We start from the raw sequence: 14,504 nt of genomic DNA, 5'->3' as shown, positions 1-14,504 counted from the left end.
ATTTTAATTTATATTTTGGAACTAAAAAAAATCTTGATGAGATAAAAAAGAACATCCACTGTATTGTAATGATTTTTTAAGAATTTGGACATCATGTCCAACCTTCACCAATACCTTCAATTCCTTCAACCTTCAATTAAATCAATATGCCAAAATTGCCTTCGTAAATGAAAAATACTATGATTATGAAATTAACTAGCTTATGCTCGCGACTTCGTCAGCGTAGACTAAACAAATTTCAAACCCCTATTTCACTCCCTTAGGGGTTGAATTTTCAAAAGTCCCTTCTTAGCGGATGCCTACGTCATAATAGCTATCTGCCTGCCAATTTCAGCCCGATCTGTCCAGTAGTTTGAGCTGTGCGTTGATAGATCAGTCAGTCAGTCAGTCAGTCACCTTTTCCTTTTATATATTTCGATATGTTGCCATGATATCTTTTTTATGTCTATTTTTTACTTTTCAGGGACAATTCTCTGCAGAGCATCCACAGGTCCTCTAAAGAGATCGAACATAGCGTAAGCATCTTCGGATCATCTTTGCTTCCAGTGCTGCGCCACGCTTACGCTTCCTGCATTTGCGCTTACTCTTATCGCTCTGTCATATTCATCATAGATAGGGTCACACTTTCCATTAATCACATAATTTTAGAACTAAGAAAAGTCTTTTCAACAAAGTTATAAACAAGGTTCTAGGAACTTTATCCTAACAAAAGGATAATAAAGTTCCCAGAGCCTCATAGCTTTGTTAAATTCTTCAATTTGAACTATTTTATGCATTGTATTTTCCCGGGAATTAAGAACTCATAAAGTTTTATTACGTAAATTTACTTTTAATTGTGAATAGGATACGGCTTGAACTCGTGAGTAGAATGCATGCCTACGCAATTTTTTTATCCTTGAGCACCTACTTTCTGTTGAAAACTTTTTTTGGAAACCATTGTTAATTCAAATTAATAATGTTAAACAAATTATACCTATCACTTTCTTACTTTACTCTGAATTCACATTAAACAAGTTCTAATTCATCTTTAGAACTGAATTGAGTTCTCTTACTGAACACAGCATGAACCGAACGAATTCTAGTCGGGTGTACACCGACAGTAAATCGGATTTGAATTAGGTAATTATTGCCGTGTTCTATTCGCAGTTATTCGCAACACACCATTCACGATAGTTTAAACATAGTTCTAAAATAGGTAAATTATATAATATTCTAACTTTGTATGACTATTTAGCAAATGCTATATTGTCAAAGTTACAAATTATTAGATATTTCTTTTCAATAATAGTAATTACATTATTTTGCCGTCCGTACACTTTTCGGACTGAAGCCATATCTTTTTATGATATGGCATCTTTTACAACATTTTTTTTAGTAATTTCGTATAGTTAATTATTTTCTTAGGTAGTTATATTAAATACTTTTTATTTAAATATTATCAAACATAGTTTTATGTTTGATAATAATGTTTTTAATAAATATGTATTAATATTTTTAGCCTTACTTTTATACCTAATTATTTCTTTAAAAAATAAATTATAGGTAAATGCCTACCTATTTCATTCTTAAATAAATTCCGTTTGTTGTAAATAGCCGTCGAATAAGTTAAATACGTAGGTCAGTTAACTTTAAGGTTATTATATAGGAGAGAATAAAAGTTCTGATTAAAGTCTTACAAGAAGAAAAAAAGTGGTTTCATTTGCTAATTCCCGCTATGAGCGTGCTTTTATAAAGCTTAGCATAAGCTTGTTTTCTTTGCAAAACTTTCACTTTTTTTCTAAAATCCTTCTTAGCTATTAAACACTTAAGTTTTGCTTACTTCCTAATAAGTAGACAAAGTTAACATGATATTAATTCATATTTAAAGAGGTTTCAAAAATTGTAGGTTTATCAAAATAAAAACAAAAACTTTGGGATTTGCCATTGGTTCAACTGACACATACGAATTTGGTTCAAAATCTTACAAGTGACAGAGATCGTGCCAGGCTTCTAGCATTATCCGAAAAGGAATCTGGGTATTGGCTGCATGCCTTGCCATCAAAAAATCTCGGCACACTTTTAGATAACGAAAGTTTTCGTGTGGCTCTAGGTCTCAGATTGGGAACACCACTGTGCCATCAGCACAGATGTCCGTGTGGAAAAGAGGTTGATAAATTTGGAATCCACGGACTCTCTTGCCAAAGGAGCTCTGGTAGGCTGTTTAGGCATGGCTCTCTTAACGATACAATTAAAAGAGCTCTTGCCACCATAAATATTCCTGCGCTCATTGAGCCGGCAGGGATTAGTCGGGATGATGGCAAGAGACCTGATGGATTGACGCTGGTTCCCTGGGAACGGGGACGGGCGCTAATGTGGGACGCAACTTGCGTTGACACATTGGCCCCGTGTCATATCAGGAAGACAGCATCAAGACCGGGAGCCGCAGCAGAAACAGCTGAAAACGGCAAGCGGCGCAAGTATGCCTCTCTTATAGAGAGTTACATTTTTGTGCCGTTTGCCGTGGAGACCCTGGGGCCATGGAGTCTTAGTGCTAAAAAATTTTTACGAGACATTTCACCGCGATTAATAGCCTCATCTGGTGACAGAAGGGCTGGCTCATTTTTTGCGCAACGGATCAGCCTGGCTGTCCAGCGCGGAAATGCAGCCAGTATTCTTGGCACCATTCCACGCGGTCATGATTTATATAGTAATTAGATAAGGCTAGCTTTAAGTTTTATTGTAATAATAAAAAAAATAAAAATGTTCAAACATTATAAATTCTTAATTTTTGATTCCAATAATGTTGAGCCACTTTTATATAGGTAAGGGAAATGTCCCAATACTCGTCGGTTTCTCAATTTAGCTGACTTTGCAGCTTTGCCACGTTGCTGTTAGTGAATTTAGAACAAAACAAATTACATGACAAGAAAGCAGATATTATAATGTATTTATTAAATATAATTTTGGAATTAATAAGTTTCATTAATGTTATTAAATAATTAAAAAATACAAAAATGAGTGATTTGTACCAGTATCCGTCAGATTTGTCCTAATTATCGTCAATGTGTCCCAGAACTCGTCAATTTTTAACAATAATTTAAACTCTATTGCCGTAGACATAAGGATTATTTTAATTTCATTTTCAAGTTGTGCTTTTTTTTTACATCGCCACTCGAGCTGAGAAAATGTGCAAAATATAAATTTAACTAGTCGTTTTAAATGAAAAACTATTGGATTCTGGGCTTTCAAGCCATGGCGGGAAATCCGCGCCTCGTCCTTGGCCGTTTACGTTGTCTATGATATATCATCATCATCAACCGATAGACGTCCACTGCTGGACATAAGTCTCAATCTCTAATTTTAATTTAATTTAAATTTTATTATTGTGTATTTTGTAACTTTATTATTTTCAGTTTATTATTATTATTTTTAACAATTGTACATTTATATTTGTATTTACTTTTATGTATGTTCAAATGGGTTCAAGTTGCCTAAATAAATGACTATTTTATTATTATATTATTATAAGTCTTTTGTAGGGACTTCCACACACCACGGTCTTGCGCCACTTGAATCCAGCGGCTCTTTGCGACTCGTTTGCTATCGTCCGTCCACGTAGTGGGGGGTCCACCTACGAGTATTAGGTAGCATTACCTACTATATTGTTCAAGTTGTTTTTAGATATTGTTCAAATAGGGATGATGACTACTAGTCAAATAGGCATCTTTTTAAAATTGTTTTTCTGTTGCTTATTATATTTTAATATTTATATTTATGAACCCCAAATTTTCTCGCTCTCTCATTTGAAACTCCACTCAATTCGATAGCAAAAAATACCGAAAGGGCTTCAGGACCTGGATCACTTCCACACGCTGTGGCAGGTTATACAGAAGACTGAAGAATATAATCGGCCACTTTGTTTAATGTTTTTGTGAAAAAGCCTTAGATTCCTTGGAAACATAGGCTGTATTGAGATCGCCATAGAGGTGCCAAATCGACTACTGGCATATTCAAGTGCTGAAGTGCTTGTACGAAAACCGCCACGATGTCAGTCCGCATTGAGGACCAGGCAAGGAGTCGTAACCCCCCCGAAGCCCTTTACCGCTGCTTTAGAAGACTGTTTTAAGTTTCAGGATTGGAACGGTCTTGGCATTAACACTAATGGCGTGTACATCACTCACCTTTGATTTGCCGATGACAATGTATAGTCGTTATTGCAGAGACTCTGGAAGACCTTAATGCAATGCTCAATGACAGCAGAGCTTCAGAACAGGTGGGCCTAGAGATGGACATGAGTAAGACAAAAATCATGACTAAGGCTCATGTCCTGCCCCACCCAGTAATCATTAAGAGCTCTGCACTCGACATTGTAGACGAGTAGGTATGTATACCTGTTGACATTTATGGTTCTGAGACATGATTGCTAACTATGAACTTCATAAAAAAGCTCAGAGTCTCTCCATCGCCCAGACCCAATTGCAAAGATCGTACAATTTGGTCGAGATATCGACAAATAAAATTAATAAACTAATCGTGGAATGTAGCCGTTATCTACATAATAATATGTCGTTAAACCACGAAATAAGCTTGAAATCATTAAATCACTTGCTTTAACGATGAAAGTCGTGGTCAAAGGCCGGTCAGGCTTCACAGACTGTGGCGAAACCCGGGTTAACTCGCAACAAGGTGATGCTGTGTGTGTGGTGGGATTGGAAGGGCATTATTTATTATGAGCTGTTATCACCAGGCAGGACCATCGATTTTGAACTCTACTGCGAACAACTGATAAGATTAAAGCAAGAAGTTGGGAGAAAGCGGCTGGAATTAATCAACAGTTAAGGGGTGTGGTTTTTTATCATGATAACGCTAGACCTCACACATCTTTAGCCACTCAGCAAAAGTTAAGAAAGTTTGGCTGGGAGGTGTTAATGCATCCGCCGTATAGTCCTGAACTTGCACCTTCAGATTTCCAGCTGTTTCGGTTTCTTCAGAATTCTTTAGGCAGTGTCAGGTTACAACATCACTAGAGGACTGCCAAAACCACTTGTCGCGGTATTTTGATCAGAAGTCCCAAAATTTCTATAGCAATGGGATCATGTCCCTACCTACAAGATGGCAAAAAGTTATCGAACAAAATGGTACCTACATACTTTAGTTAAATGTAAATAAACTATACTAATTTTTTTTTAATTTTCTTAAAAATTCGAAGAAACTTTTTCCCCAGTAAAGTTATGTTAAAAATACTGATGCCCATTAAAAATGAAATAATTTCGTTTCTTTATAAAACATATATCTGATTTTAATTTTTGTTGTTCAAGTACACGATATCATAGATTAATTATTGGTCTCGATGCACGATATAACCGAAATTATACACACGTTTCAATCTCTAATATTATGTCACCGTTTTTGACATATAGCGGTGAATTCAATCGCCACTTTAAAACTCCCTATTTCATATGAGAGCCCCGCTGAAATAAAGCTTTTATATTTTTGTATGTATTTTTGTAATATTCGGCTGAAGGCCGTCAGTTTTCATATTATGTTTAAATTTGAAGTAATTGCGGTCAGTAATTCAGAAGTTCAGGCTCTGACGGACAGACGGACAAGTGCAATTTCACTCAAGTAGACTCAGAGACCTCACTTCGCTCGGTCAAATATATACGGGAACAGATAAACATTACACAGCATGCTAAATTTATAAAACTTTAACTTCGTCGTAGTCAGGTTAAAAAATAAAAACATTGCATCTTCAATTTAAAGGTCAATTTAAGTACAGTAACTGTCCAAAACAGTCACTGTCTGTGTACCGCAACTGAAACTCTTATCACGTTGTAATAAGGTTTAAAATTGAACAGTGTCGGTATTACGTTCATTTTTCTAGTGTGTCCCAGTAACCGTCAAAATAGTATGAATTTTGACGAGTATTGGGTCAAGTAGGGATTTCAAAGTACCAATAGATGTCACATGCGTTAAATCATAAATAATAATAAAATAAACACAGTTTTATAGATTATTTCGTTAGAAAATTAACTTGACTGTTGTATAAAATAATCAGATTTACCAGAGTGGCCAATAGATGTTTCAAAACTTTCTTCGAATACTAGCATGTAGGACTACGATTGAGTGACTAAACCTGGCTAAAAACACAAATTTTGAAAATGCTAACTTTGAATGCGTTTTTCTCCAACGCTATTATAGTTTGGATTAAATGTTGTTATACTAATTTATGGAAAATACTATCACAAATATGTTCCCATAAAAAGTTTTCATTTAGTTTTAGCTAGAAATTAATAGCTGACCATTTTTTACAATCTGACGGGTATCGGTACACTGACGACTATACCAGCATTTCCCATCTATTCCAAATTTCATGCTAGCATGATAGATGTAACTAATAGGTAATAGTTACTGAAATAATTGACTGTGATAGACAGACAGACGTACGGGCCGATAGAGAAAGTCGCACCATACCATGAGGGTTCCACTTTTACCGTTTTGGTACGGAACCATAAAAATGACTATCGGTCTCAATCAGCTATGTCTGGAAACTTGAAATTTAGTAAATCCACTTTCTACTCCGTGAGTTAGTACCTACTCATCTAACGTAAAAGGATTTTAAAAAAAATTTAAATCTTCAAAAACTTAAATGCATACGAACGAAGTCACGGAAAAATCAAGTAAAATATAAAATCTATTTTAGGCATAGATATGTAGGTACGTATTTTAAAAGTTTTATTTACCTATATGTAAAGTTTTTTAAAATCTGATTTCTTATGGGTGACCTATATGCCAGCCCCATCGTTACAAAGTAAACTAATAACAAACTATAGTCAAATCTAAAACTAAAACAGAAATCCTCCTTTACAGCTGTTGGGAATAGCAATCAGATATAATATGTAGGTACTATTTTCAACATTTACCTTAATAAAATCATGTTTGTGAATGTATACCTACATAATAGTACAATCGTTACGGTTGTTTCACAATTTGTTTTGTATTTTATTTTATATAAATTATCATAACAACTTCATGATAATATGCAAAAACCATTAGTTTCTGCTTGTACATTAATAATTTCATCCTGTTTTTCATTATTTGTTTAACGGCATGATTAATCTAAATTATACTCAGTAATCATGTTCAATGTGTACTCATTAGTGACTACATTCAACCTCGCTAAGCCAGCCGTCGAAGCCTCGCGACTGAAGCGCCACCGCGCTAATTTTTTCATTACTAAATTGAGCTCGGAAAAAAATGCCGCCAGCAACGGCATCTCTTAGCGGGAGAGAGAATTTTTCCCGCGTCGGTCATAACACCCGGCCACGTGCATTTGTTTTGGTTGGCTTTTTTTCTCAAAAAAGATAGCATACATAAACCTCACCTAGCCGCGTCGTAGGTGCGCCAAGCAAAATGGTTGTCGTTTTTTTCTTCTCTTTTCAGCCATCTGTCCGTCCTTTTCGGTCAAAAATGCGATCGTTATTTTCTGTTCCGGTGCGAATGTGTGCGTTTCGCGACCGATGCCGAAGATATACGCCACGTGCGAGTGCTCTAAACTGCTTCCTATTAGTGCGTGAATAAAGCGAACATTCGCGTGTACAAAAAATTGTCTTACGTCTAATGGCTGGCGGAGAAAAAATAGAAATATAGGAGGCACGGCGTGCACGATAAAGAGAGCGGGAGTCGTTAACGATTCTGCGCCGGAAAGTTGCGCAGATTGCGTTTTTGGTGCTTTTTTTGGGGGCAGCACCTCACACCAACGGGTGTTTTTTGTGCCTGTCTTTTTCTCGCACGCAGTCTCACTCCTTGGCGGGCCGTGTGTGCGTGCACGCGGTGGCGTTGCGCGAGTGTGCGGCGTCGGGGGCAAGCACCTAGTACTAGATTTTTGCGTGCAAACGTCCTAGATAGCTGATCGCGAGCGTATACATAGACACGGTATATAATGAGATGTCACCGCTATAGCGCGTAGGTACATAGAGCTATGCAATAACGCGGGCAGGTTGCTATTCACGTTGATTAATCACAGGCTTACATAATTGTTCTATATAAAAATATATTCGTTGGCAAATAGCAACTGCATTTTGGTAAAATAAAATGAAGTATAACGTTTAGATGATTTTTGTTTGACTAATTAGATTCTGCTTCGAGTACCTATTGAAATTATTAGTAAAGGCATAACATGAACTCCTAAAACTTTCTGATTGAAGAGTTTGTTTACTAAAGAAAAAAAGGATTTTGGGTCCTATTAGGTCTTCATTGTGTAGGTATATTTTTTTGTTGATATCATGGATGATTGATGATGCAGTCTAAGATATAACAACTTAACCTGGTAGAGAAATGGTCCTGTTTGACGTTGTGCCGAAACTTACACCTACAATTACCTACCTACCTATAGGCGCAACTCCAATCTCTCATCATCATCATTGTCAACCCATATACATGCACTGCTGGACACAAATCTCTTATAGGAACTTCCTCATGCCACGATCTTGCGCTGCCTGAATGCAGCGGCTCCTTTGATGTCGTCTATCCGTCGTGATAGAGGGGATCTTCCAACGAAGCACTTTTTCAGGTTTGCAACCCATTTAACTATGTCGGTTACTCTGGTTCTCGTACGGATCTCCTCATTTCTGATTTGGTCACGTAGGGAAACTCCGAGCATAAGTAGCTCTCTCCATTGTCAGTTGAGTGACTCTGAGTTTAAGTCTACGAGGCCCATAGTCAGCGATCACATCTCGGGTCCATATTATGTCATCGATGGCAACACATCTCACATCACGTAACATCAAATCCATTATTTAGAAATAACCAGAATCGAACTCGGATCTTTTTCTCTACAAAAGCTGTAATGGGCTAGTGATCTACTCGCTCTGATAGTTACTAAGGCGTCGTGGGTTCAAATACTGGCATGGAACAAAATGTAGATACGATGTACCAAATTTAAAAATAAATATTTTAATCTGATTTTGATTTCATTGTAAGGCTGCCTGTCCACTAAGGAGCTAGGTAGTCGAGCGGAGCGGGAAACTGATACGGACTAGAGTATCGGAGTTGCGGACTGAATCTGTCCATAGTCGCGCATCTAGGTACCTTATAGGGGAGCCAGGCGAGAAAGTAATGCGGAAGGGAGTAGCTATCATTTGAGCTACTGGCAGCGGGTAATTTGGTTCGCGAAATATGCGCTTCTCCGCTCCATGTGTGAATGTATGAATTTTTTAAACTAGTCCGCAAATCCTTGTCCACTAAAACGGAGTGGCAGTTTTATATTGGTCAATAGGTATTTGCACAGCTCCACTCCGCTCCGCTCTTCTCCACACCAGTGGACAGGCAGCTTTAGAGTGATATTTTCAGACGGTTCATTTTGGTCCATTTCTATCTTTTATTCAGCATCTTGCACTTGAAATTAAACTATGACGTTTCAATAAAAAAATATTTTATTCTATTCTCCGCTTTGGTGGATACCAGGCTTAAACATTTTGCCGCTATGAAAACAGTTTGAATGCCAACGTTTTATTACAATATTTTTTAACATGAAATTATATCCACTTACTTGTCAGGATAATTTATTGTAAGATAGGTAGGTAAAGTATGTGAAAATGAGCAAGTGAAAAATTCAACATTTAAAAAATCGCACCCAATGCAGTGTCCTTTGACATAGGCAAATAGGTGCAGTATTGCCATCACCAGCTTGGCATGCGTGCGATCACTGCGACGACGACGTCACGTCGAGAATCACCGGACTCGACACCACCACTCGCAACGGCGAGACCATCTCCCGCAGCACGGAAAACAGCATCGGACATCTGAGACATAAGCCCAGAGGTCTAAAGCCAATGAAGGCAGGCCTTAGCCGGCAAAACTCTGGATAGAAGATCCATCACCAGGAAAGCATGACTTCCTCTCGCCGTATCAAGGAGATGCCTCGAGGCTCGTACTCGAGAACATTCAACCAATTGGAGAAGAATCGTCCTGCTATTTCTGTGACGGGATACCTATGTAGCAAAAAACTGTATGAAAATCGGTCTAGTAGTTTCAGAGAAAAGTTAGATTATAATAATTATTGCTGGCTTATAAAATATTTTTAAATGCCGTCTTAGTTCCGTCATGGATAAATATTTATAAGCTTTCTAAAATGCTATGACCCCGAAAATAAAAGTAGGCACCTACTTAAGTACAATGTCTGAAAAAGCTCAATTTTAACGTTAACTTTTGGCCCTTATTAGGTAAGAAGCTGTGACAGTTTATTGATATATTTTTTTGTATTTTTATGGTAACGGATCTGAAAGCTTAGCTAAAATAATAAAAAGGAAAACAAAGAAAATAAACTTTTGGTACTAAGTAGGCAATTTGTCTTCTCTACAATTTAATTTGTTACCAATTTGTGCCAATGCTCAACTTTACTGTATAGCTTTCGAACAACGCCATCTATGTTAACTTTAGGAAACTAATAATTGAGCTATAAAAACGATATGAATAAAAAAACATTTTGCAATCCAGTAAACGTTTAACATTTATTTAAATTTTTATTCTGATTTTCTTGACATCATTATGTGCGAACAAAAAAAAACTTATTTAACAGCGCCATCTGTTAGCGAGTAGCATCATAGTACAAAAACGAAGTAATAATTTTTATCCCAAGTTTTATATTTTCAAATTATCTATTTTTATTAATTCATCATCATCATTACGAGCAACCCATCGCTGGCCCAATACTGAGCACCGGTGCTCTCTCAGAATGAAAAGGGTTTAGGTTATAGTCTGCCACGCTCACCCAGTGCGGAATGGCAGACTTAACCCACCGTTGAGAACATTAGGGAGAATTTTCAGGCATGCAGGCATCACGATGTTGTCCTCCACAGTTAAATAATAAAGTAATATTTAATTATTTAAAATGCAGATAACTCCGAAAAGTTAGAGGTGCGTGCCCGGAATCGAATCCCCGACCTCCCGAATAAAGGCTGACGTCATAAGCACTATGCTATCACCACTTTTATTTATTACTAGCTTTTGCTCACGACTTCTTCCACGTGGACTACATAAATTTCAAACCCCTATTTCACCCCTAAGGGGCTGAATTTTCAAAAATCCTTTCTTAGCAGAAGCCTAGGTACGTCATAATAAGTAGCTATCTGCATGCCAAATTTCAGCCCGATCTGTCCAGTAGTTTGAGCTGTGCGTTGATAGATCAGTCAGTCAGTCAGTCAGTCACCTTTTCCTTTTATATCTTATTTAGATTTAACAGCGGTTAATACTTCTAATATTTCTAATTACTTTTTGACGCTCTCTATGCTAGCCTTTTATGTGCCTCAATAACCTCAATTAAGAGTATTTTATAGATTTTTTGTTCAAAATACCTTCAATACCTGACATGTCTATCAAATATTCAAGGCAATTAAAACGTAGGTATAGGGTTCCCGTTAACCTAGAATCATGAAATTCGGTAGGTAGAGCAAGGTCTTATACCTATTATATTGCACAAGCAAAAGAAAAATTCCGAAAACGTGAAATTTTGGTCACATTACAAAAAGAATTAAAATTAGTGAACACGATCAAAATATTATAATAATATGTTTACTAAATCACATCATAGATGGCGCTGGCCGACATTAACTTGCAGTGTTGCACAGCTGCTGGAGCCTAAAACTTTTACTGTACTGGTTTGAGATTTCTTGTACGATGATACGGAACCCTTTGAGTGCAACTCGACTCCGGGTTGTACTTGACCGCTTTTTTTTTGAAAAAAATACCTAATGGATAGGTACACAAGCTTTTTGTTTTCAAGGCAAACAGCGCTCCTAGTGGTCACAAGCTTTTCCACCAAATCTTCCACCAATATTATAATGAATCACTACCCCATAATATTATATTGCAAAAGTGTCTGTTTGTTAGTTTATTGGTTTGGTGGTTTGTCCTTCACGCAACGGGACAAACGGATCGACGTGATTTTTTGCATGGAGGGTGGCATAGGCTACTTTATATCCCGGAATCTCAAAAAGTTCCCACGGTACTTTTAAAAACCTTAATATGTGCGGATGAAGTCGTGAGCATCAGCTGCCTATATAAGTATATCTGCTCTCAACTTTACGCACCTACTCACGCAGCATCCAAAACTAAGAAGCAGATCCAACAGAAAACTGCTAGGTATACTTACCTTTAGTCGTAGGATTCCCGGATCAGAAATAATGTTATCTATAAAAGTACCAGAGGCCTTTGCACCGAACTTGGATAGCTACATTACAATGATCGAAATTGCTTTTGGTAACGGACACTCTTCTAAAATAATTGGTAAAAGGACTCTGCTGCAGAAAAAGTACCATAAATTCAACATAGATATCTAATCAACGTCGTCTTAGCCTTGCTCTGTGAAGTTTGTTCGCCCTGCATCTATACTACAGCATAAAGAGAGTCAAGAGTCTTTGATCTCTTGGCAAATAAACGACCACGACTTACGACGGTCCTTTAACATGGGCCATAACTTCGTAAACCCGTTTGGGTACCTCCTTCGTCGCACACTTACCGCACGATTACTCTGTCTAGACGGCTTCGACTAACTTCTGTAAGTAAAATTAGATCTTTATTTTATCTGTGCTAGCTAACCCATAACGCCACATAGTACACTTTCACCAAAGTTTGCTTGTAAGAGATCGCTTTAGCAAGAAAGCCGACGTTGCATCCTTTTGTACAGCTTCTTCTGTACCCGTAGTACAAGATTTTACGTTTCACCAAACCAAACCAAATTCGAGAGTCGAAATACTTCCGCGTTACAGTAAACTGGATCTTAATTGCCTTGTTTTAAAGCTCAAGTTTGTCTACACTTCTACAGCCAGCGCTCCAAGCGGAAACATTGCGAAATTAAAATCAGTGGCATTGAATATTTGACTTCAATTCAATGCTGTTTAGGTCCATTTTACTGTAACGCGGAAGTATTTCGACTCTCGTATTTGGTTTGGTTTGGTGAGACGTAAAATCTTGTACTACGGGTACTGTATCTAGTATTGTATTATTTCCTTGTATTATCTCGCGAGGTTCTACGTCGATTCTCTGTGTACAAGTATTCTTGAAAAATAGTCACATTGCAAAGAAGTCAATACAACTAGACATAATAACTAGACATAATAAACTAGTTAACGATGCAAAAGAACTAGCAATAAGTCTACTTGAATAAATAAATTCTATTCTATATTCTATTCTATGCTAAAATCTGTATAAATTGACTGTGTACTTATGTTGGTAAAAGAACCAGTGGAACCGGTAGGTATAGCTCAAGTAGTCATGGAGCTAGAGAGAATATTATGTTCGGGCACATAGCTCTATGAACCGAGTTTGTTGTGGGCTCTTCTCAGATCTTGGTGCGTTTGGAACCCTTTTAGCTTTAGTTCAATTTCAATTTCAATTTTTCATTTATTGCATTTCCATAAACTACATCATATTATGTACAAAGTATTATGGATACCCAGTTTGGGTGTCGTAATTTGGTCCTTAGACCTTAGTAGGGAGACCCATATTATTATTTATTTTTATGTTCGTCGTTAAGGAAATCATTTACGGCCCTCTTCTAATAAAAAGTTTTTAATATTTTGTTGAATTTATTTTCATTGTTTATGTTACGAATTTTGTCTGGTAAATTATTATATATCTTTATAGACATAACGTAGGGACTCGAGGTATGCAGTACTAATTTTGATTGCGGGAGGTTTAATTTATTTGCATGTCTTTCGGGAAATCGACGGGATTTGCTTTTAGTTTTAAGTTCGCGTAATTATCACCACTATCTTACAAATACAACAACCGACCATCAAAAAAGTTAAATCAATAATCATTTTGTGAAATTGTCGAAAAAAATATCATTCCTATCTATACTTAATCAGACCACGAATGGATCTATAGTAGGAGATATGTACAGTAGATACAGGATAGGTTGAGATGGCAATCGGGGTAATATGAGGCGGGGGGACGCCCCGCACTATGTATATTTTCAGTCTATAATTTTATATTACGATGTGTCGATTTGGCATCTACATTAAACTGCATAGTAATTAGGCATAGTCAGCGACAGCTCCAGACGGCAATCGGGGAGGGAACGCCCGCACACCCGTTATACAGCCACGCGCTATCCCGGTGCGGGCGAGCGCGGGTGGCGTACGGGTGTAGGTACCTATGAGGCGTCCCTCCGACCTCATACCCCGTTTGCCATTTCGACCTGTCGCCGACTATACATAGTTCTGGTTGTTTATTATTATTATCTTACCATTGTAATAAGAACTACTTAAGTAAGTATATAAAGTTTTGTAATATAATTAAAAACCATTTACTATGCCATACTATTTATGAATTACATTATAATAAATTCACCCACGTTTTTGATTTATCAACCAATAAAGAAACTCTTGAGAACACATAATAGGTATAAATACATAGCAATACAATAGAATAGCATCCCTTTGAAAATAGTTCACCCCTATTGCGAACTAGGCGCCTAGACAAGGGTGGAGTGAAACACTGTGCAGTTTTAATTTAGATCATAA

At 37.1% G+C, this 14,504-nt stretch overlaps 1 protein-coding gene across 1 annotated transcript in view; it reads left to right on the top strand.

Annotated features, from left to right (window-relative positions):
- dsx (transcription factor doublesex) overlaps positions 1-1,611 on the top strand; it is a 439,846-nt gene extending 438,235 nt beyond the window's left edge. The window contains exon 8 of the transcript XR_011237798.1: positions 464-1,611. The gene's annotated coding sequence lies outside the window, so the exon portion shown is untranslated. The remainder of the gene's footprint in view (positions 1-463) is intronic.
- Positions 1,612-14,504: the final 12,893 nt, after the last annotated feature.

The sequence above is a fragment of the Maniola hyperantus genome, chromosome 18, assembly GCF_902806685.2.
Source record: "Maniola hyperantus chromosome 18, iAphHyp1.2, whole genome shotgun sequence".
NCBI lineage: Eukaryota > Metazoa > Arthropoda > Insecta > Lepidoptera > Nymphalidae > Maniola > Maniola hyperantus.
Note: the sequence above shows the minus strand (reverse complement) of the source record. Positions and strands in the feature narration are given on the sequence as shown.